The following is a 26,786-nucleotide window of genomic DNA, read 5'->3' as shown; positions in this document are numbered from 1 at the left end:
TATAATACTGCCTCCTATATACAAGAATATAACTACTATAATACTGTCCCCTATATACAAGAATATAACTACTATAATACTACCCCTATATAGAAGAATATAACTACTATAATACTGCCCCTATATACAAGAATATAACTACTATAATACTGCCCCTATATACAAGAATATAACTACTATAATACTGCCCTTATATACAAGAATATAACTATTATAATACAGCCCCCTATATACAGTAATATAACTACTATAATACTGCCCCCTATATACAAGAATATAACTACTATAATACTGCCCCTATATACAAGAATATAACTACTATAATACTGCCTCCTATATACAAGAATATAACTACTATAATACTGCCCCCTATATACAAGAATATAACTACTATAATACTACTCCTATATACAAGAATATAACTACTATAATACTGCCCCTATATAAAAGAATATAACTACTATAATACTGCCCCCTATATAAAAGAATATAACTACTATAATACTGCCCCCTATATACAAGAATATAACTACTATAATACTGCCCCCTATATACAAGAATATAACTACTATAATACTGCTCCTATATACAGGAATATAACTACTATAATACTGCTCCTATATACAAGAATATAACTACTATAATACTGCTCCTACATACAAGAATATAACTACTATAATACTACCCCCTATATACAAGAATAAAACTAATATAATACTACCCCCTATATACAAGAATACAACTACTATAATACTGCCCTTATATACAAGAATATAACTACTATAATACTGCTCCTATATACAAGAATATAACTACTATAATAATGTGCCTTATGTACAAGAATATAACTACTATAATACTGCTCCTATATACAAGAATATAACTACTATAATACTGCTCCTATATACAAGAATATAACGTCTATAATAATGTGCCTTATGTACAAGAATATAACTACTATAATACTGCTCCTATATACAAGAATATAACTACTATAATACTGCTCCTATATACAAGAATATAACGTCTATAATAATGTGCCTTATGTACAAGAATATAACTACTATAATACTGCTCCTATATACAAGAATATAACTACTATAATACTGCTCACTATATACAAGAATATAACTACTATAATACTGCTCCTATATACAAGAATATAACTACTATAATACTGCCTCCTATATACAAGAATATAACTACTATAATACTGCCCCTATATACAAGAATATAACTACTATAATACTGCCCCTATATACAATAATATAACTACTATAATACTGCCCTTATATACTAGAATTTAACTAGTATAATACTGCCCTTATATACAAGAATATAACTACTATAACACTGCCTCCTATATACAAGAATATAACTACTATAATACTGCTCCTATATACATGAATATAACTACTATAATACTGCTCCTATATACAAGAATTTAACTAGTATAATACTGCCCCTTTATACAAGAATATAACTAGTATAATACTGCCCCCTATATACAAAAATATAACTACTATAATACTGCCCCCTATATACAAGAATATAACTACTATAATACTGCCCAGTATATACAAGAATATAACTACTATAATACTGCTCCTATATACAAGAATATAACTACTATAATACTGCCTACTATATACAAGAATATAACTACTATAATACTGCCTCCTATATACAAGAATATAACTACTATAATACTGCCCCCTATATACAAGAATATAACTACTATAATACTGCCCCCTATATACAAGAATATAACTACTATAATACTACTCCTATATACAAGAATATAACTACTATAATACTGCCCCCTATGTACAAGAATATAACTACTATAATACTGCCTCCTATATACAAGAATATAACTACTATAATACTGCCCCCTATATACAAGAATATAACTACTATAAAACTGCCCCCTATATACAAGAATATGACTACTATAATACTACTTCCTATATACAAGAATATAACTACTATAATACTGCTCCTATATACAAGAATATAACTACTAGAATACTGCCTCCTATATACAAGAATATAACTACTATAATACTGCCCCTATATACAAGAATATAACTACTATAATATTGCCCTCTATATACAAGAATATAACTACTATAATACTGCTCTATATACAAGAATATAACTACTATAATACTGCCTCCTATATACAAGAATATAACTACTATAATACTGCCTCCTATATACAAGAATATAACTACTATAATACTGCCCTCTATATACAAGAATATAACTACTATAATACTGCTCCTATATACAAGAATATAACTACTATAATACTGCCTCCTATATACAAGAATATAACTACTATAATACTGCCCTTATATACAAGAATATAACTACTATAATACTACTTCCTATATACAAGAATATAACTACTATAATACTGCTCCTATATACAAGAATATAACTACTATAATACTGCCTCCTATATACAAGAATATAACTACTATAATACTGCCCCTATATACAAGAATATAACTACTATAATATTGCCCTCTATATACAAGAATATAACTACTATAAAACTGCCCCCTATATACAAGAATATATCTACTATAATACTACTTCCTATATACAAGAATATAACTACTAGAATACTGCTCCTATATACAAGAATATAACTACTAGAATACTGCCTCCTATATACAAGAATATAACTACTATAATACAGCCCCCTATATACAAGAATATAACTACTATAATACTGCTCCTATGTACAAGAATATAACTACTATAATACTGCCCCTATATACAAGAATATAACTACTATAATACTGCCTCCTATATACAAGAATATAACTACTATAATACTGCCCCTATATACAAGAATATAACTACTATAATACTGCCTCCTATATACAAGAATATAACTACTATAATACTGCTCCTATATACAAGAATATAACTACTATAATACTGCTCCTATATACAAGAATATAACTACTATAATACTGCCCCCTATATGCAAGAATATAACTACTATAATACTGCCCCCTATATACAAGAATATAACTACTATAAGGGCAGATACAGACGGACGTTGCGTTTTTGCGCGCGCAAACAACGCAGCATTTTGCGCGCGCAAACAACGCAGCGTTTTGCGCGCGCAAAAAACATTTGACAGCTGCGTGTGTCATCCGTGTATGATGCGCGGCTGCGTGATTTTCGCGCAGCCGCCATCATAGAGATGAGCCTAGTCGACGCCCGTCACTGTCCAAGGTGCTGAAAGAGCTAACTCTTTCAGCACCCTCGACAGTGAATGCCGAACACAATATCGAAAAACCTGTTGAAAAAAAAGAAAAAGTTCGTACTTACCGAGAACTTCCCGGCCGTTGCCTTGGTGACGCGCCTCTCGACATCGGGCCCCACCTCCCTGGATGACGCGCCAGTCCATGTGACCGCTGCAGCCTGTGCTTGGCCTGTGATTGGCTGGAGCTGTCACTTGGACTGAATTGTCATCCCGGGAGGTCAGACTGGAGGAAGAAGCCGGGAGTTATCGGTAAGTCAGAACTTCGTTTTTTTTTCTACAGGCTCATGTATATTGGGATCGGAAGTCACTGTTCATGGTGCTGAAACAGTTTAACTCTTTCAGCACCATGGACAGTAACTATCTCCTGACGTCGCGTATCGATAATTTTTTTGCCGGGTTCGGCCAAAACGAGTTCGGCCGAACCCGGTGAAGTTCGGTTCGCTTGTCCGGCTTCGCTCATCGCAAAGACACTCCGTTTGGATGTTCGGAAACAGAAAAGCACGTGGTGCTTTTCTGTTTACATTCATCCTTTTGACAGCTGGTGCTCTGTTTCAGTCGGTTCGCACGGAAGTGCTTCCGTGCAACCTGCGTGGTTTTCACGCACCCATTGTACCCATTGTACAAGAATATAACTACTATAATACTGCTCCCTATATACAAGAATATAACTACTATAATACTGCCCCCTATATACAAGAATATAACTACTATAATACTGCCCCCTATATACAAGAATATAACTACTATAATACTACCCCCTATATACAAGAATATAACTACTATAATACTGCTCCTATATACAAGAATATATCTACTATAATACTGCCCCTATATACAAGAATATAACTACTATAATACTGCTCCTATATACAAGAATATAACTACTATAATACTGCCCCCTATATACAAGAATATAACTAGTATAATACTGCCCTTATATACAAGAATATAACTACTATAACACTGCCTCCTATATACAAGAATATAACTACTATAATACTGCTCCTATATACAAGAATATAACTACTATAATACTGCCCCATATATACAAGAATATAACTACTATAATACTGCCCCCTATATACAAGAATATAACTACTATAATACTACCCCTATATACAAGAATATAACTACTATAATACTGCCCCCTATATACAAGAATATAACTACTATAATACTACCTCCTATATACAAGAATATAACTACTATAATACTGCCCCCTATATACAAGAATATAACTACTATAATACTACCTCCTATATACAAGAATATAACTACTATAACACTGCTCCTATATACAAGAATAACTACTATAACACTGCCTCCTATATACAAGAATATAACTACTATAATACTGCTCCTATATACAAGAATATAACTACTATAATCCTACCCCTATATACAAGAATATAACTACTATAATACTGCCCCATATATACAAGAATATAACTACTATAATACTGCCTCCTATATACAAGAATATATCTACTATAATACTGCCCCTATATACAAGAATATAACTACTATAATACTGCTCCTATATACAAGAATATAACTACTATAATACTGCCCCCTATATACAAGAATATAACTAGTATAATACTGCCCTTATATACAAGAATATAACTACTATAACACTGCCTCCTATATACAAGAATATAACTACTATAATACTGCTCCTATATACAAGAATATAACTACTATAATACTGCTCCTATGTACAAGAATATAACTACTATAATACTGCTCCTATATACAAGAATATAACTACTATAATACTGCTCCTATATACAAGAATATAACTACTATAATACTGCTCCTATATACAAGAATATAACTACTATAATACTGCCCCATATATACAAGAATATAACTACTATAATACTGCCTCCTATATACAAGAATATATCTATTATAATACTGCCTCCTATATACAAGAATATAACTACTATAATACTGCCACTATATACAAGAATATAACTACTATAATACTGCCCTCTATATACAAGAATATAACTACTATAATACTGCCCCCTATATACAAGAATATAACTACTATAATACTGCCTCCTATATACAAGAATATAACTTCTATAATACTGCCCCCTATATACAAGAATATAACTAGTATAATACTGCCCTTATATACAAGAATATAACTACTATAACACTGCCTCCTATATACAAGAATATAACTACTATAATACTGCTCCTATATACAAGAATATAACTACTATAATACTGCCCCTATGTACAAGAATATAACTACTATAATACTGCCCCCTATATACAAGAATATAACTACTATAATACTGCCTCCTATGTACAAGAATATAACTACTATAATACTGCCCCTATATACAAGAATATAACTACTATAATACTGCTCCTATATACAAGAATATAACTACTATAATACTGCCCCCTATATACAAGAATATAACTACTATAATACTGCTCCCTATATACAAGAATATAACTACTATAATACTGCCCCCTATGTACAAGAATATAACTAGTATAATACTGCCCTTATATACAAGAATATAACTACTATAATACTGCCCCCTATATACAAGAATATAACTACTATAATACTGCTCCCTGTATACAAGAATATAACTACTATAATACTGCCTCCTATATACAAGAATATAACTACTATAATACTGCCCCTATGTACAAGAATATAATTACTATAATACTGCCCCTATATACAAGAATATAACTACTATAATACTGCCCCTATATACAAGAATATAATTACTATAATACTGCCCCTATATACAAGAATATAACTAATATAATACTGCCCCCTATATACAAGAATATAACTACTATAATACTGCCCCCTATATACAAGAATATAACTACTATAATACTGCCCCCTATATACAAGAATATAACTACTATAATACTGCTCCTATATACAAGAATATAACTACTATAATACTGCCCCCTATATACAAGAATATAACTACTATAATACTGCCCCCTATATACAAGAATATAACTACTATAATACTGCCCCCATATACAAGAATATAACTACTATAATACTGCCCCCTATATACAAGAATATAACTACTATAATACTGCTCCTATATACAAGAATATAACTACTATAATACTGCCCCCTATATACAAGAATATAACTACTATAATACTGTCCCCTATATACAAGAATATAACTACTATAATACTGCCCCTATATACAAGAATATAACTACTATAATACTGCCCCTATATACAAGAATATAACTACTATAATACTGCTCCTATATACAAGAATATAACTACTATAATACTGCCCCTATATATAAGAATATAACTACTATAATACTGCCCCTATATACAAGAATATAACTACTATAATACTGCTCCCTATATACAAGAATATAACTACTATAATACTGCCCCCTATGTACAAGAATATAACTAGTATAATACTGCCCTTATATACAAGAATATAACTACTATAACACTGCCTCCTATATACAAGAATATAACTACTATAATACTCCTCCTATATACAAGAATATAACTACTATAATACTGCCCCCTATGTACAAGAATATAACTACTATAATACTGCCCCTATATACAAGAATATAACTACTATAATACTGCTCCCTATATACAAGAATATAACTACTATAATACTGCCCCCTATGTACAAGAATATAACTAGTATAATACTGCCCTTATATACAAGAATATAACTACTATAATACTGCCCCCTATATACAAGAATATAACTACTATAATACTGCTCCCTATATACAAGAATATAACTACTATACTGCCCCCTATGTACAAGAATATAACTACTATAATACTGCCCCTATGTACAAGAATATAACTACTATAATACTGCCCCTATATACAAGAATATAACTACTATAATACTGCTCCCTATATACAAGAATATAACTACTATAATACTGCTCCCTATATACAAGAATATAACTACTATACTGCCCCCTATGTACAAGAATATAACTACTATAATACTGCCCCCTATGTACAAGAATATAACTACTATAATACTGCCCCTATGTACAAGAATATAACTACTATAATACTGCCCCTATATACAAGAATATAACTACTATAATACTGCCCCCTATGTACAAGAATATAACTACTATAATACTGCCCCTATATACAAGAATATAACTACTATAATACTGCTCCCTATATACAAGAATATAACTACTATAATACTGCCCCCTATGTACAAGAATATAACTACTATAATACTGCTCCCTATATACAAGAATATAACTACTATAATACTGCTCCCTATATACAAGAATATAACTACTATAATACTGCCCCCTATGTACAAGAATATAACTACTATAATACTGCTCCCTATATACAAGAATATAACTACTATAATACTGCCCCCTATGTACAAGAATATAACTACTATAATACTGCCCCTATGTACAAGAATATAACTACTATAATACTGCCCCTATATACAAGAATATAACTACTATAATACTGCCCCCTATGTACAAGAATATAACTACTATAATACTGCCCGTATATACAAGACTATAACTACTATAATACTGCCCCATATGTACAAGAATATAACTACTATAATACTGCCCGTATATACAAGAATATAACTACTATAATACTGCCCCCTATATACAAGAATATAACTACTATAATACTCCTCCTATATACAAGAATCTAACTACTATAATACTGCCTCCTATATACAAGAATATAACTACTATAATACTGCCTCCTATATACAAGAATATAACTACTATAATACTGCCCCCTATATACAGGAATATAACTACTATAATACTGCTCCCTATGTACAAGAATATAACTACTATAATACTGCCCCCTATATACAGGAATATAACTACTATAATACTGCTCCCTATGTACAAGAATATAACTACTATAATACTGCCTCCTATATACAAGAATATAACTACTATAATACTACCTCCTATATACAAGAATATAACTACTATAATACTGCCCCCTATATACAAGAATATAACTACTATAATACTGCCCCCTATATACAAGAATATAACTACTATAATGCTGCCTCTATATACAAGAATATAATTACTATAATACTGCCTCCTATATACAAGAATATAACTACTATAATACTGCTCCTATATACAAGAATATAACAACTATAATACTGCCTCCTATATACAAGAATATAACTACTATAATACTGCTCCTATATACAAGAATATAACAACTATAATACTGCCTCCTATATACAAGAATATAACTACTATAATACTGCCCCTATATACAAGAATATAACTACTATAATACTGCCCCCTATATACAATAATATATCTACTATAATACTGCTCCCTATATACAAGAATATAACTACTATAATACTGCCCCCTATATACAAGAATATAACTACTATAATACTACTTCCTATATACAAGAATATAACTACTATAATACTGCCCCTATATACAATAATATATCTACTATAATACTGCCCCCTATATACAAGAATATAACTACTATAATACTGCCCCCTATATACAAAAATATAACTATTATAATACTACCCCTATATACAAGAATATAACTACTATAATACTGCCCCTATATACAAGAATATAACTACTATAATACTGCCCCCTATATACAATAATATATCTACTATAATACTGCTCCCTATATACAAGAATATAACTACTATAATACTGCCCCCTATATACAATAATATATCTACTATAATACTGCCCCCTATATACAAGAATATAACTACTATAATACTGCCCCCTATATACAAAAATATAACTATTATAATACTGCTCCTATATACAAGAATATAATTACTATAACACTGCCCCTATATACAAGAATATAACCACTATAATACTGCTCCTATATACAAGAATATAACTACTATAATACTGCTCCTATATACAAGAATATAACTACTATAATACTGCTCCCTGTGTATAAGAATATAACTACTATAATACTGCCCCTTATATACAAGAATATAACTACTATAATACTGCCTCCTATATACAAGAATATAACTACTATAATACTGCCCTCTATATACAAGAATATAACTACTATAATACTGCCCCTATATACAAGAATATAACTACTATAATACTGCCCCCTATATACAAGAATATAACTACTATAATACTGCTCCTATATACAAGAATATAACTACTATAATACTGCTCCTATATACAAGAATATAACTACTATAATACTGCCCCATATATACAAGAATATAACTACTATAATACTGTCCCCCTATATACAAGAATATAACTACTATAATACTGCCCCCTATAAACTATATCGTCTTGTTGTCTTGGCTCCAGCATAAACACATATTGCGATGACAGGAACAATCAGGATATTATAATAGAGATCATAGAGATGTAGTTCCTGACGGGCCACTATGGGGCGCACCAGTGACTATGAATGTGTACGCGCCAAACAGATCAGAAGCAAACACATCGAGCCCTGATAGTTTGTTACAATGTATCAGTCTGAAGTCAGTGGATTACCTGGACCGGATACAATTGTGACAAACCCTCTACTGTGTCATACATAGAGTAATACGAAGGCCATGACAACACTCGTCAGCAGCAGGCTACTTGTTGACGGCTCCATAACTGGATATGCTGCATCCATTCATCTGTCACTGTGGACCTGACGCTGCAGGCAGCAAACTACGACATTAGACTACAGCGCTGCAACAACTATCGGTGCGACATGAGACACGACTGTCACTTACCTGAGCGATGCCTGCAGGATCTTCAGCAGAGATTATCTGCACAGCCCCATCTCACCCTGTAACATGTGTCGCCCCCTACAGGACACCCCAACTACGTGATGCAGCGTCCGGTCCTCTAACGTGGCGAGCAGCTGATCTATCGGGTCACTATTCCTCACGTCACCGGCTCCGGTCTCCGTGCTGCGGGTCACCGGCTCCTGACATTCCCAGATCCACGTGAGAGCGCAGCGCAGAGTCACACCCCCCGCCGCTGATTCGCTACCCCAGATCCCTGTCCCCGCCCCCTTAGCGTTTATTGGAGGGACTGGGGAAGGAAACACAACGATGTGAAGGGACACGAGACAAGGAATGTGTGTGATACCGTGACATAATAACAGCGCACCACAGTCCCCTCCAACTGTGTAATACCCCAACACCACAGTCCCCTCCAACTGTGTAATACCCCAACACCACAGTCCCCTCCAACTGTGTAATACCCCAACACCACAGTCCCCTCCAACTGTGTAATACCCCAACACCACAGTCCACTCCAACTGTGTAATACCCCAACACCACAGTCCACTCCAACTGTGTAATACCCCAACACCACAGTCCACTCCAACTGTGTAATACCCCAACACCACAGTCCACTCCAACTGTGTAATACTCCAACACCGCAGTCCACTCCAACGGTGTAATACCCCAACACCGCAGTCCCCTCCAACTGTGTAATACCCCAACACCGCAGTCCCCTCCAACTGTGTAATACCCCAACACCGCAGTCCCCTCCAACTGTGTAATACCCCAACACCGCAGTCCACTCCAACTGTGTAATACCCCAACACCGCAGTCCCCTCCAACTGTGTAATATCCCAACACCAGTTCAATCCAACTGTGTCATACCCCAACACCACAGTCCCCTCCAACTGTGTAATACCCAACACTGCAGTCCACTCCAACTGTGTAATACCCCAACACCGCAGTCCACTCCAACTGTGTAATACCCAACACCGCAGTCCACTCCAACTGTGTAATAGCCCAACACCACAGTCCACTCCAACTGTGTAATACCCCAACACCGCAGTCCACTCCAACTATGTAATACCCCAACACCGCAGTCCACTCCAACTGTGTATTACCCAACACCACAGTCCACTCCAACTGTGTAATACCTGCACACCACAGTCCACTCCAACTGTGTTATACCTGCACACCACAGTCCACTACAACTGTATAATACCCCAACACCGCAGTCCACTCCAGCTGTGTAATACCCCAACACCCCAGTCCCCTCCAACTGTGTAATACCCCAACACCGCAATCCACTCCAACTGTATATTACCTTCACACCACAGTCCACTCCAACAGTGTTATACCTGCACACCACAGTCCACTCTAACTGTGTAATACCCCAACACCCCAGTCCACTCCAACTGTGTAATACCCCAACACCCCAGTCCACTCCAACTGTGTAATACCCCAACACCACAGTCCCCTCCAACTGTGTAATACCCCAACACCACAGTCCACTTCAACTGTATAATACTCCAACACCGCAGTCCACTCCAACTGTGTAATACCCCAACACCACAGTCTCCTCCAACTGTGTAATACCCAACACCGCAGACCACTCCTACTGTGTATTACCCAACACCACAGTCCACTACAACTGTGTTATACCTGCACACCACAGTCCACTACAACTGTGTTATACCTGCACACCACAGTCCACTACAATTGTATAATACCTGCACACCACAGTCCACTCCAACTGTGTAATACCCCAACACCGCAGTCCACTCCAGCTGTGTTACCTGCACACCACAATCCACTCCAACTGTGTGTTATACCTGCACACCAGTCCACTCCAACAGTTTAATACCTGCACACCACAGTCCACTCCAACCATGTAATACCTGCACACCACACTACACTCCAACTGTATAATACATGCAAACCACAGTCCACTCCAACTGTATAATACCTGCACACCACAGTTCACTCCAACTGTGTAATACCACAACACCACAGTCCACTCCAACTGTGTAATACCCCAACACCACAGTCCACTCCACCTTTGTAATACCCCAACACCACAGTCCACTCCAACTGTGTAATACCCCAACACCACAGTCCACTCCAACTGTGTAATACCCCAACACCACAGTCCACTCCAACTGTGTAATACCCCAACACCACAGTCCACTCCAACTGTGTTATACCTGCAATCCACAGTCCACTACAACTGTATAATACCCCAACACCACAGTCCACTGCAACTGTGTTATACCTGCAATCCACAGTCCACTACAACTGTGTAATACCCCAACACCGCAGTCCACTCCAGCTGTGTAATACCCCAACACCACAGTCCACTCCAACTGTGTAATAACCCAACACCGCAATCCACTGCAACTGTGTAATATAACTGTAACTGTGTGAACTCTGCTCCTATTAATTTCAATTAGAGGTCAGAGGCGGAAACCATTTTCCATCAGACCATCAGCCCCCCACTCACAGTAATATGACCATCAGCCCCCACTCACAGTAATATGACCATCAGCCCCCCACTCACAGTAATGACCATCAGCCCCCCACTCACAGTAATATGACCATCAGCCACCACTCACAGTAATGACCATCAGCCCCCACTCACAGAAATGACCATCAGCCCCCCACTCACAGTAATATGACCATCAGCCCCCACTCACAGTAATATGACCATCAGCCCCCCACTCACAGTAATGACCATCAGCCCCCACTCACAGTAATGACCATCAGCCCCCCACTCACAGTAATATGACCATCAGCCCCCACTCACAGTAATATGACCATCAGCCCCCACTCACAGTAATATGACCATCAGCCCCCACTCACAGTAATATGACCATCAGCCCCCCACTCACAGTAATGACCATCAGCCCCCCACTCACAGTAATATGACCATCAGCCCCCCACTCACAGTAATGACCATCAGCCCCCACTCACAGAAATGACCATCAGCCCCCCACTCACAGTAATATGACCATCAGCCCCCACTCACAGTAATATGACCATCAGCCCCCCACTCACAGTAATGACCATCAGCCCCCACTCACAGTAATGACCATCAGCCCCCACTCACAGTAATGACCATCAGCCCCCCACTCACAGTAATGACCATCAGCCCCCCACTCACAGTAATGACCATCAGCCCCCCACTCACAGTAAAATAACCATCAGCCCCCCACTCACAGTAATGACCATCAGCCCCCCACTCACAGTAATGACCATCAGCCCCCCACTCACAGTAAAATAGCCATCAGCCCCCAACTCACAGTAATGACCATCAGCCCCCAACTCACAGTAAAATAACCATCAGCCCCCCCACTCACAGTAAAATAGCCATCAGCCCCCCACTCACAGTAATGACCATCAGCCCCCCACTCACAGTAAAATAGCCATCAGCCCCCCACTCACAGTAATGACCATCAGCCCCCCACTCACAGTAAAATAACCATCAGCCCCCCCACTCACAGTAAAATAGCCATCAGCCCCCCACTCACAGTAATGACCATCAGCCCCCCACTCACAGTAAAATAGCCATCAGCCCCCCACTCACAGTAATTACCATCAGCCCCCCACTCACAGTAAAATAGCCATCAGCCCCCACTCACAGTAATTACCATCAGCCCACCACTCACAGTAAAATAACCATCAGCCCCCACTCACAGTAATATGACCATCAGCCCCCCACTCACAGTAAAATAACCATCAGCCCCCACTCACAGTAATATGACCATCAGCCCCCCACTCACAGTAATGACCATCAGCCCCCCACTCACAGTAATGACCATCAGCCACCACTCACAGTAAAATAACCATCAGCCCCCCACTCACAGTAATGACCATCAGCCCCCCACTCACAGTAATGACCATCAGCCCCTCCACTCACAGTAATGACCATCAGCCCCCCACTCACAGTAAAATAGCCATCAGCCCCCCACTCACAGTAATTACCATCAGCCCCCCACTCACAGTAAAATAGCCATCAGCCCCCCACTCACAGTAATTACCATCAGCCCACCACTCACAGTAAAATAACCATCAGCCCCCCCACTCACAGTAAAATAGCCATCAGCCCCCCACTCACAGTAATTACCATCAGCCCACCACTCACAGTAAAATAACCATCAGCCCCCCCACTCACAGTAAAATAGCCATCAGCCCCCCACTCACAGTAATTACCATCAGCCCACCACTCACAGTAAAATGATCAGCCCACCACTCACAGTAAAATGATCAGCCCCCCACTCACAGTAAAATAACCATCAGCCCCCACTCACAGTAATATGACCATCAGCCCCCCACTCACAGTAATGACCATCAGCCCCCCACTCACAGTAATGACCATCAGCCCCCACTCACAGTAAAATTACCATCAGCCCCCAACTCACAGTAAAATAACCATCAGCCCCCACTCACAGTAAAATAACCATCAGCCCCCCACTCACAGTAATATGACCATCAGCCCCCCACTCACAGTAATGACCATCAGCCCCCCACTCACAGTAATGACCATCAGCCCCCACTCACAGTAATGACCATCAGCCCCCCACACACAGTAATGACCATCAGCCCCCCACTCACAGTAATGACCATCAGCCCCCCACTCACAGTAATGACCATCAGCCCCCACTCACAGTAAAATAACCATCAGCCCCCCACTCACAGTAATGACCATCAGCCCCCACTCACAGTAATGACCATCAGCCCCCACTCACAGTAATGACCATCAGCCCCCCACACACAGTAATGACCATCAGCCCCCCACTCACAGTAATGACCATCAGCCCCCCACTCACAGTAAAATGACTATCAGCCCCCCACTCACAGTAAAATGACCATCAGCCCCCCACTCACAGTAAAATGACCATCAGCCCCCCATTCACAGTAAAATGACCATCAGCCCCCCACTCACAGTAATGACCATCAGCCCCCCACTCACAGTAAAATGACCATCAGCCCCCATTCACAGTAAAATGACCATCAGCCCCCCACTCACAGTAATGACCATCAGCCCCCCACTCACAGTAAAATGACCATCAGCCCCCATTCACAGTAAAATAACCATCAGCCCCCCACTCACAGTAATGACCATCAGCCCCCACTCACAGTAAAATAACCATCAGCCCCCCACACACAGTAATGACCATCAGCCCCCCACTCACAGTAAAATAACCATCAGCCCCCCACTCACAGTAATTACCATCAGCCCACCACTCACAGTAAAATAACCATCAGCCCCCCACTCACAGTAATATGACCATCAGCCCCCACTCACAGTAAAATGACCATCAGCTCCCCACTCACAGTAAAATAACCATCAGCCCCCCACTCACAGTAACATGACCATCAGCCCCCCACTCACAGTAAAATGACCATCAGCCCCCAACTCACAGTAATGACCATCAGCCCCCCACACACAGTAATGACCATCAGCCCCCCACTCACAGTAATGACCATCAGCCCCCACTCACAGTAAAATGACCATCAGCCTCCCACTCACAGTAATGACCATCAGCCCCCCACTCACAGTAACATGACCATCAGCCCCCCACTCACAGTAAAATGACCATCAGCCCCCAACTCACAGTAATGACCATCAGCCCCCCACACACAGTAATGACCATCAGCCCCCCACTCACAGTAATGACCATCAGCCCCCACTCACAGTAAAATGACCATCAGCCTCCCACTCACAGTAATGACCATCAGCCCCTACTCACAGTAATGACCATCAGCCCCCCACACACAGTAATGACCATCAGCCCCCCACTCACAGTAATGACCATCAGCCCCCACTCACAGTAAAATGACCATCAGCCTCCCACTCACAGTAATGACCATCAGCCCACCACACACAGTAAAATGACCATCAGCCCCCCACTCACAGTAATGACCATCAGCCCCCCACTCACAGTAATGACCATCAGCCCCCCACTCACAGTAATGACCATCAGCCCCCCACTCACAGTAATGACCATCAGCCCCCCACTCACAGTAATGACCATCAGCCCACCACACACAGTAATGACCATCAGCCCCCCCACTCACAGTAAAATAACCATCAGCCCTCCACACACAGTAAAATGACAATCAGCCCCCCACTCACAGTAAAATAACCATCAGCCCCCCACTCACAGTAAAATGACTATCAGCCCCCCCACTCACAGTAAAATAACCATCAGCCCCCCCACTCACAGTAAAATGACCATCAGCCCCCCACTCACAGTAAAATGACCATCAGCCCCCCACTCACAGTAAAATGACCATCAGCCCCCCCATTCACAGTAAAATGACCATCAGCCCCCCACTCACAGTAATGACCATCAGCCCCCCACTCACAGTAAAATGACCATCAGCCCCCCCACTCACAGTAAAATGACCATCAGCCCGCCACTCACAGTAATGACCATCAGCCCCCCACTCACAGTAAAATGACCATCAGCCCGCCACTCACAGTAATGACCATCAGCCCCCCACTCACAGTAAAATGACCATCAGCCCCCACTCACAGTAATGACCATCAGCCCCCACTCACAGTAAAATAATCATCAGCCCCCCACTCACAGTAATGACCATCAGCCCCCCACTCACAGTAAAATGACCATCAGCCCGCCACTCACAGTAATGACCATCAGCCCCCCACTCACAGTAAAATGACCATCAGCCCCCCACTCACAGTAATGACCATCAGCCCCCCACTCACAGTAAAATGATCATCAGCCTGTAGGAGGAACTACCGCGGTTGGTACACAATGAACAAGACACACCTTCTGTTTGGGGCAACTTCTTTTACTGCGGAGAGCAATTAACAATAACTTATTTTCTATGGAGCAGACAGGAAGCCTGAGGTTGAGGACTTCGATCCCGCTGGAAGTCCCCCGGAGAGAGGTTGTGCCTGACCCCACGTTGCCGGCTTGGCTAAGGATACGCCGCTGACAGTCACGGCGGGAGCTACCCGCTACTGACAGCCTACCCTAGGGTAAGAGTCACACTCTCGGCCCACGGGTCGCGTAGTGGGAATCAGCGACTAACGTACCTACTAGCACCGTCACGGGTCCTTGCGGAGCTATCCGCTACCTTTCATGACAAACCCTCTCTCTCCTCAGTCGGTGGTCCGAATGTTGGACGCCCTAGGACGCAACTGAACTGGCGGGCTGACGCTAAGGGTTACACGAAGTCCCGCTAATAGTCCAACAAAGTCCCGTCAACCCGACCGTTCCTTCTGTCTGCTCCTATTCCAACAAGATTCATAAATAACAGTTCTATGCAAGGTTACATGCGGTGCTTCACCAATAACAGTTCCATGCAAGGTTACATGCGGTGCTTTATCAATAACAGTTCCATGCAGGGTTACATGTGGTGCTTTATCAATAACAGTTCCATGCAAGGTTACATGTGGTGCTTTATCAATAACAGTTCCATGCAAGGTTACATGCGGTGCTTTATCAATAACAGTTCCATGCAGGGTTACATGTGGTGCTTTACTCTGGTGGTCACGCGGAGACACTGGCGCGGTTAATAAGATAGCAAGTCCGCCTTTGGGCCTAGCTCGGGGGGATTGTTTGTCCCTTTTGGGACTAGTCTTCTGGGCGTACGGTGGCGGTCGTTAGCGAGGGACGTCACTGCGTGCAACAGTCACTGACTAGGACAAGGGCTCTTTCTCTTATGACGGGCCTCTAGTTCTTGGTCAGGGGTCTCAAGGTCTGGGCACGGTACCTGTGGCTGTTGGCACACTCCTTGTGCTCCGGCCGGTCCTCTGTCCTTCTCCAGGATGATAGCAGGAACACCCGTGCTGTACTCTGTCCTCTTTCTCCAAGGCTGAGAGGAGAGCCCACGTTCTGTCAGGCTCCTGCCTTCTCTTTCCTCCTGCGGCCTCCCTTGCAGCTCTCACTGGCCCTGTCCGGACCCCTGTTCTCCCAGTCCTCTCCTCGTGTTCTCCCGTCCTCTTATTGTCCTGCTCCTTTTACACTGCTCACTTCCGCTCTACTCCCCTCCTTTTTCGCACCACCGCTTACTCCGCCCCTCCTCTTTCCCGCGCTCTCTCTCCTCCGGCCGTGTCCCTCCTCCTTCTCCTCCTTCCAGTCCCGCCGTGCAGACTTCGCCCTGTTTGCCATCGGGCGCATGCGTCATGGCTGTCGGCGGTGCTGCCGTTGCCATGACGCCCAAGACGCTCCTTCCTCTGGAGCTGCCACTTCTTCAGCGCCTGACGAGCCCGTGTTCCTGCGCCGTCCTCCGGAGAGAGGTAAGTCCGTATGTAACCCTCACACTTCCCCCCTTGTTAACAAGTGCAGTCCTCTGCACTAAACTTCATAGTCTTGCAAATAGGCCGGTTGTCGGTTGCGAGTGCACCTCTGTGGGTAACGCAGTACACGATTCAATTCCGTTGCGGGTGTCTCCACACACTCTGTTTGGCTCTCCGTCCCTGTCGGTCGTGACGTCCAGGACACACTAGGGTCGTCTGATGGAACCACCAACCACCAATCACCGTCAATATTTGTCGGTGGAGCACTCTGCGGTTCTTCTTGCCTCGAGGGCGTGACTGGTTCTGGTGTCAGGAAGGTACATGGCCGCAGCAGGTTGCGATGCAGCCTTCTGCTCGGTCGCTGCTCACCCTCTGGTCTCACTTCATACACAGGAAGCCCGGGATCGACGCGTTTTACCACCACATATGGTTTTCTCTCCCATCGGGACTCCAGCTTACGGCCACGTGCTGCCCTGCGATTTCGCACCAGCACCCGATCCCCCGTATGAAAGGCCTGCTGCCGTTCTTCTACGACGGGTAGGCTCTCTGTGGGCCGAGCTCTCTCCATTTCGTCTTTTGCTGCGCTCACTCGTCGTTGATGTTCCTGTATCCATTGTGACGGGGATCGATTGCCCCCTACCTCCGGCGTCTCTAACAGAAGATCCAACGGAACTCGTCTTGGTCGGCCGAACATCAATTGATATGGGGTATACCCGGTAGCTCGATGCACAGTGTTGTTATAGGCCCACACCAGGTCGTCCACATACTCGGGCCACCGTTCTTGCCGTTCGTCCCCGATGGTTTTTAATAGGCCGAGTAAGGTGCGATTGAATCGTTCACAAGCCCCATTCCCTTGGGGGTGATAGGGGGTCATTCTGGATTTCCGAATTCCATGTAAGATACACAGCTCTTGAAAGAGATCCGACTCAAAATTCGGTCCTTGATCCGACAAGATGCGCCTGGGGCACCCGTACAGACGGATGACATACCTCCACAAAGCAGTCGCGGTAGTTGTCGTAGTCTGGTCCCTCGTAGGAATCACCACGGCAAATTTCGAAAAATGGTCCAAGCATACTAACGCATATCGGTGCCCCGAGGTGACTTCTTGGACTGTTAAGAAGTCTACCGTCAGTAGTTCTAATGGTTCACCCGTCACAATGGTCATGGGCTTTTCTGCCTGTTCCGTCGCCTTGTGTAAGACACACTCTGTGCATTCCTTGTAGACACCTCTCATTATTTCTTCCAGGTTTGAAGCATAGAAGTGATTCCTGATGCTCTGTACAGTCTTTTCCACTGCAAAATGACCTCGGTTCTCGTGCATCCACTTGCACACGGGTTTGACGTCGGCGATGGGCAATACCAACTGCCATATATCGCGCGATTCCCGTGGTGCCCACACTCTTCGGTACAATACCCCATCATGGTGTTCTAGTCGCTCCAATTGCCGAACCAATGCTTTAGCTGGTGCTGACAGCCTGCTTCGCTCTGCTGCCGTGGGTCTTTCCTGCCGCCGCACCCATTTGTCGATGGCTTGGAGGTCTTGGTCTTGCTGCTGCCTCTTCTTCCACTCGGCCCTATCATACATCTCAGTAAGATCCTCAATCCCTTGTATTGCGGTCACTACCCGCCGTTGCTGCATTGGGGGATGCACCACGTGCAGTGGGGGTATCTCTACCTCTTCTTGCTCCTCGTCCACCTCTCCGACCGGGATCTCACACGGCTGTCGGGAGAGTGCATCGGCGTTGGTATGGTTCTTACCGGGCTTGTAGCAGATGGTATAGTTGAATCGAGCCAGTCGGGCTATCCATTGCTGTTCCATCGCCCCCAATTTTGCCGTCCCAAGGTATGCCAGGGGATTGTTATCCGTCTAAATTTCCACTTGACTTCCGACCAGGTATTCGGCAAACCGTTCAGTAACAGCCCACACGATGGCCAATAACTCGAGCCTGAATGAGCTGTAATTGGTTGGATTGCGTTCTGACGGTCGCAGACTACGACTACCATAGGCGATGACGCGCTCTACGTCTCCTTGCTGCTGGGCCAGGACCGCTCCCAGTCCCTTCAGGCTGGCGTCGGTGTACAGCCGGAATGGCTGGGCGAAGTCTGCAAACGCGAGGATGGGTGCGGTCACCAGTCGTGCCTTCAGTGCTGCAAATGCCGCTTGTTGTGGCTCCTGCCATTGTTCCACTACACTGGGGCTTCGCCTCCCCTTCTTTTGGGTGGGTTGTCCACAGAGGAGCTGATTCAGAGGACTTGCAATTTTTGAGAAGTCTCGGATGTACCTCCGATAGTAACCGACCAATCCGAGATAGGCTCGTACTTCCGTTGTGTTCTGGGGAATGGCCCACTCCTGTATGGCTTTAATCTTATCTGGGTCAGGTGCAATTCCCGTTGCATTCACGACATGGCCCAAGTACTTGATCTGCCGGCGGCCCAGTCGGCATTTGCTGGGTTTTAGTTTGAGTCCATACCTTCCCAATCGTTCCAACACGACCTGTAGATGCCGCAGGTGTTCTGGGAAGGTCTTTGAAAAAATGACAATATCGTCCAGATAGATCAAGACTGACTCATAATTTAGATCTCGCAAATAATGCTCCATTAGCCGTTGGAAAGTACTGGGCGCATTTGTTAGCCCGAACGGCATCCGGTTGAATTCGAACAAGCCTGAGGGAGTGATGAACGCCGTCTTCTCCTTATCCGCTTCCTTCATGGGTACTTGCCATGAAGTACCGAGCCTCCTGCATGGCGGTTAGTGATTCTTCCACTCGGGGCAGTAGGTAAGCATCCCTATGAGTACAGGCGTTCAATTTGCGGTAATCCACACAAAACCGGAGCGACCCTTCCTTCTTCCTTACCAGCACAATCGGGGCTGCCCAGGGGCTCTGACTCTCTCGAATCACCTGTCCGTCTAACATCTTCTGGAGGAGCTCTTTTACCTCTCGATACAGCGCGGGGGGAATATTGCGATATCGCTCTCGGATGGGCGGCGCCGCCCCCGTGTGAATCCCATGTTCGATGGTAGTGGTGCACCCAAAGTCCTCTTCATGCTGAGCGAAAACCCATCCGAAGCGTTGCAGAAGCGTCCTCAGTTGCTCTTCTGACTTGGTATCAGGGGCTATTCCGTCCAGTTCGAGTTGGCGCCACAGTCGATCAGTCTGCTCGTTCACGTCGGCCTCACTCCCTTCATCTCTCGGCGATATCTCTTTTAAAGTTTCGACCATGGCCGGGTCCGTCACGTCCTCTGGCCTAACCATCTCAACAGTAGCTAGCACTGTGCCGGCCGGTATCTCGACCACCCTTTGGGTCGGATTCAGCACCCTGCCGACTACGCCAATTTATGTAGGAGGAACTACCGCGGTTGGTACACAATGAACAAGACACACCTTCTGTTTGGGGCAACTTCTTTTACTGCGGAGAGCAATTAACAATAACTTATTTTCTATGGAGCAGACAGGAAGCCTGAGGTTGAGGACTTTGATCCCGCTGGAAGTCCCCCGGAGAGAGGTTGTGCCTGACCCCACGTTGCCGGCTTGGCTAAGGATACGCCGCTGACAGTCACGGCGGGAGCTACCCGCTACTGACAGCCTACCCTAGGGTAAGAGTCACACTCTCGGCCCACGGGTCGCGTAGTGGGAATCAGCGACTAACGTACCTACTAGCACCGTCACGGGTCCTTGCGGAGCTATCCGCTACCTTTCATGACAAACCCTCTCTCTCCTCAGTCGGTGGTCCGAATGGTGGACCCCCTAGGACGCAACTGAACTGGCGGGCTGACGCTAAGGGTTACACGAAGTCCCGCTAATAGTCCAACAAAGTCCCGTCAACCCGACCGTTCCTTCTGTCTGCTCCTGCTCCAACAAGATTCATAAATAACAGTTCTATGCAAGGTTACATGCGGTGCTTCACCAATAACAGTTCCATGCAAGGTTACATGCGGTGCTTTATCAATAACAGTTCCATGCAAGGTTACATGCGGTGCTTTATCAATAACAGTTCCATGCAAGGTTACATGCGGTGCTTTATCAATAACAGTTCCATGCAAGGTTACATGCGGTGCTTTATCAATAACAGTTCCATGCAGGGTTACATGTGGTGCTTTACTCTGGTGGTCACGCGGAGACACTGGCGCGGTTAATAAGATAGCAAGTCCGCCTTTGGGCCTAGCTCGGGGGGATTGTTTGTCCCTTTTGGGACTAGTCTTCTGGGCGTACGGTGGCGGTCGTTAGCGAGGGACGTCACTGCGTGCAACAGTCACTGACTAGGACAAGGACTCTTTCTCTTATGACGGGCCTCTAGTTCTTGGTCAGGGGTCTCAAGGTCTGGGCACGGTACCTGTGGCTGTTGGCACACTCCTTGTGCTCCGGCCGGTCCTCTGTCCTTCTCCAGGATGATAGCAGGAACACCCGTGCTGTACTCTGTCCTCTTTCTCCAAGGCTGAGAGGAGAGCCCACGTTCTGTCAGGCTCCTGCCTTCTCTTTCCTCCTACGGCCTCCCTTGCAGCTCTCACTGGCCCTGTCCGGACCCCTGTTCTCCCAGTCCTCTCCTCGTGTTCTCCCGTCCTCTTACTGTCCTGCTCCTTTTACACTGCTCACTTCCGCTCTACTCCCCTCCTTTTTCGCGCCACCGCTTACTCCGCCCCTCCTCTTTCCCGCGCTCTCTCTCCTCCGGCCGTGTCCCTCCTCCTTCTCCTCCTTCTCCTCCTTCCAGTCCTGCCGTGCAGACTTCGCCCTGTTTGCCGTCGGGCGCATGCGTCATGGCTGTCGGCGGTGCTGCCGTTGCCATGACGCCCAAGACGCTCCTTCCTCTGGAGCTGCCACTTCTTCAGCGCCTGACGAGCCCATGTTCCTGCGCCGTCCTCCGGAGAGAGGTAAGTCCGGATGTAACCCTCACAAGCCCACCACTCACAGTAAAATGATCATCAGCCCCCCACACACAGATTCCCCCTGTAGGTAGCGGCACACAGCCCCCTTGCGAGTAGCGCCACACAGCCCCCTTGCGGGTAGCACCACACAGACCCTTGTAGGTAGCGCCACACAGCCCCCTTGTAGGTAGCGCCTCACAGCCCCCTGTAGGGAGTGCCGCACAGACCCCTGGTAGGGAGTGCCGCACAGACCCCTGGTAGGGAGTGCCGCACAGACCCCTGGTAGGGAGTGCCGCACAGACCCCCTGGTAGGGAGTGCCGCACAGACCCCCTGGTAGGGAGTGCCGCACAGACCCCCTGGTAGGGAGTGCCGCACAGCCCCCCTGGTAGGGAGTGCCGCACAGCCCCCCTGGTAGGGAGTGCCGCACAGCCCCCTGGAAGGGAGTGCCGCACAGCCCCCTGGTAGGGAGTCAGGAGATAGGGGGATAAAAAATGGAATATCCGAGGGCGCAGCTGTACTGAAAATTGCTTTTATTTGTACAACAACGTGTTTCAAGGCCGTACCGGCCTCTTCGTCAGGTTAGGTACCTAACCTGACGAAGAGGCCGGTACGGCCTTGAAACACATTGTTGTTGTTGTACAAATAAAAGCAATTTTCAGTACAGCTGCGCCCTCGGATATTCCATTTTTTATCTCCTGGATCTACATAGTGGATTTTTATTAATCTTCGAACCGGAATTTGGGCTGCAACTGTCTTAACCTAAGTATAACTTGGACACGCATCATGGGATGTTATGCTCCGAGCATAACAACATCAGGTCAGCATAATTGACCACTTTTATCCAATTGTTCTCATATTTTACAGGCTCATGCACTATGTGCGCTTTGTTCCCTTTTTCCCTATAGCGTGACCCTGGTAGGGAGTGCCACACAGCCCCCTGGTTGGTAGTGCCCCACAGCCCCCTGGTTGGTAGTGCCCCACAGCCCCCTGGTTGGTAGTGCCCCACAGCCCCCTGGTTGGTAGTGCCACACTGCCCACAGCCCCCTTGTAGGTAGTGCAAGGACGGCGAAATGACCCTGATAGCTGGCGGGCAATAGACATTCAAAAAGGACGACTGTGCAGGAGCACACAAAACACCCAGCTTTCCCGGGTATCAAATAAATGTGTGGAAATAAACTAAGATCTAGCTTATTTCCACACATTTATTTGATACCCGGGAAAGCTGGGTGTTTTGTGTGCTCCTTGTTAACGCAATCATGGGCCAAAATATATTAGACTGAAATTTGTAATGGGTATGTCAACCGATACCCGCCCTCCAGTGATTTATCCAGCTTCCAAATCATAGGTGATAGATATATATATCTGAGAGAAAAGACGACACAAGAGCCCGCGCTTGTATGCTCAAAATCCTTCTCTGATCTTTATTGATCCAAACAAGTATATAAGTAGAATGACAGGAAAGGTGTAGGCTTTGGTTTCAGCCAATCATCTACAATATGATAATGACTCTGATTCAGCCAATGAGAATATTTCAATGCATTATAATAATTCTTCACCCTCCAAGCCCCAGGTGGCCTGAACCTTGTCCCATGGGGAAGACACACATTTCAGAGACACAAGTTAATTTGTCTCCTTCTTATCTCACTAGAGAATGGAGACTGCAGAGAAGTTTAAATCATTTAAACAGAGGGCTGAATCCCCTTCCCTCATGGTAAACAATGTCATTGTCCATCCACCAAGGCTATTTGATCTGCTCCTCACAAGAGTAATAAAACATTCAATTCAAGAACACATAACATAGAATTGCTTCAGGACATCTGCTGATATTTACCTTTTACTTATTAACCTCAATATGACTCCTTCAGGCCAAAAGATGGATTCCAACGATCCAAAATGAACGTCTACCATACAAGATGGAGTCCATGCAAAATGTTATCTTTTAAACATATTCTAATCACTTTCACAGTCCTGCACAGTTGTCCTTTGTAGGTAGTGCCACGCAGCCTGTTAGGTAAGACTAAACGTGGACACCACAACACTACTCAGTTCTTTTCAAATCAACGGTTTACTGAAAATCACAATTTCAAACAGGCCAAATAGAAACAATGCAGTATTCAAATCAAGTCTCTCAGTAGCTGAGGCACTCGCCCTCGTGGGAGTCCTACCCGCTCTTGGGTGGCTGCGCCTGGCGCTCACTGACCCGGCCCGGCGGGTCTCAAGAAGGAAATGGGCCGTCTCCGCGGATCACTGTGGTGCTACCACTCACACTGCGGAATCCCCAAAGGTGGAAGCTATGCCCCTCGCCCTTTGGCTACGGCGTGAGTCCGGCGGATATATTACCGCGTGCGCCTCCGCGGGTCAGAGCGAGAGCTACTCACTACCACGCGGCATACCACCCTTACCTCTGCTTTCTGCTCCTCTGTTGATGAAGATGACGTCTTTTCCCTTGTGTCTCCTGACACCGCTGAGCTGTAGTGAATGTCCAGCTAGTCCTCCTCCAGGAACGTTGAGCCAAGGATACTTCTCCTACAAATGGTGGCAGCCTGGTCACTTTCTTGTCCCCACTCAGCTCTGCATCTTCCCTCTCTCCAAGTCCCCTCCCCTCTCCTTCCTCTTCCTGGGGTCCGCCAATTCCCCCTTCCCTCTCTCTCCGTCCGTTCTTTGGTTCCTCCTTTTTCTCTGTCCTAATGGCCTGTCTGTTTTCTCACTCCTGCTGTGTTCCACTGCCCCCCAGTGGTCATTGTTAACTTTACGGTTTCTACACATTGTTTCTAAGACATATGTCTAACCTTTGCTGCAAGCGGCCTGACGTCACACAAACGGGGGAAAACACGAGGCCCAGAAGGGGCTGAGAGCACAAATGGACACCTAAGGCTCGTGGAGATGGTGGGGACCGGAACCTTTATAACTTCCGCGGGAGGCGAGGGGGCTGCGACCCCTATCATGTCATGAGGGTGCAGGAGGCTGGTACCCCCATTACAAGCCCACAGCCCCCTTGTAGATAGCAACCCCCCCCTCCCTTTCAGTATAGATAGCGCCACTGTAGCTCCCTGAAGGAGCGGAATCCCCGTGTGGCCGGGGATTCCGCTCCTGGAGCGCTGCTTGATGTCTCTGTCCATATATGGACAGCGACATCAGGGGAAACTCCTGAAGCGGAATCCCCGTCCACAGCGTTGCCGACGCTGTGACCGTCGATTCCACTCCAGGAGAAGCTCCTATCGTCTGTGTCCATGACGTCATTGGCTTCTCCTGGAGTGGAATCCCCGGTCATAGAGTCTGCAACGCTGTGACCGGGGATTCCGCTTCAGGAGTGTCCCCTGATGTCATTGTCCATATATGGATAGAGACATCAAGCAGCGCTAGTATAAGCTCTGCTCTGGGATGTCATGAAGGAGCGCCGGCGCACTCCTCCTTTTGCCTGCTCTCTCCTCTCCCGAAGGAGCTACAGTGCCCCACGGGCCGCGTGTTTGAGCCCCCTGTAGTAGATTATACCTGCAGTCCTATGTAACACCACAGATAACACACTCTGATAACCACACACACACACACACACACACACGGCACACACACTGC

The 26,786-nt window shown here is 44.5% G+C and overlaps 1 protein-coding gene across 2 annotated transcripts in view; it reads right to left on the bottom strand.

Moving 5' to 3' along the window:
• PER1 (period circadian regulator 1) overlaps nucleotides 1–25,883 on the bottom strand; it is a 71,334-nt gene extending 45,451 nt beyond the window's left edge. The window contains exon 1 of one of the 2 annotated variants that reach the window (XM_075859228.1): nucleotides 25,045–25,883. The gene's annotated coding sequence lies outside the window, so the exon portion shown is untranslated. Of the gene's footprint in view, nucleotides 1–10,082; nucleotides 10,300–25,044 lie in introns of those variants that run through there. The other variant, XM_075859227.1, reaches the window with a different exon arrangement.
• Nucleotides 25,884–26,786: the final 903 nt, after the last annotated feature.

The sequence above is a fragment of the Rhinoderma darwinii genome, chromosome 3, assembly GCF_050947455.1.
Source record: "Rhinoderma darwinii isolate aRhiDar2 chromosome 3, aRhiDar2.hap1, whole genome shotgun sequence".
In the NCBI taxonomy this organism is placed as follows: domain Eukaryota; kingdom Metazoa; phylum Chordata; class Amphibia; order Anura; family Rhinodermatidae; genus Rhinoderma; species Rhinoderma darwinii.
Note: the sequence above shows the minus strand (reverse complement) of the source record. Positions and strands in the feature narration are given on the sequence as shown.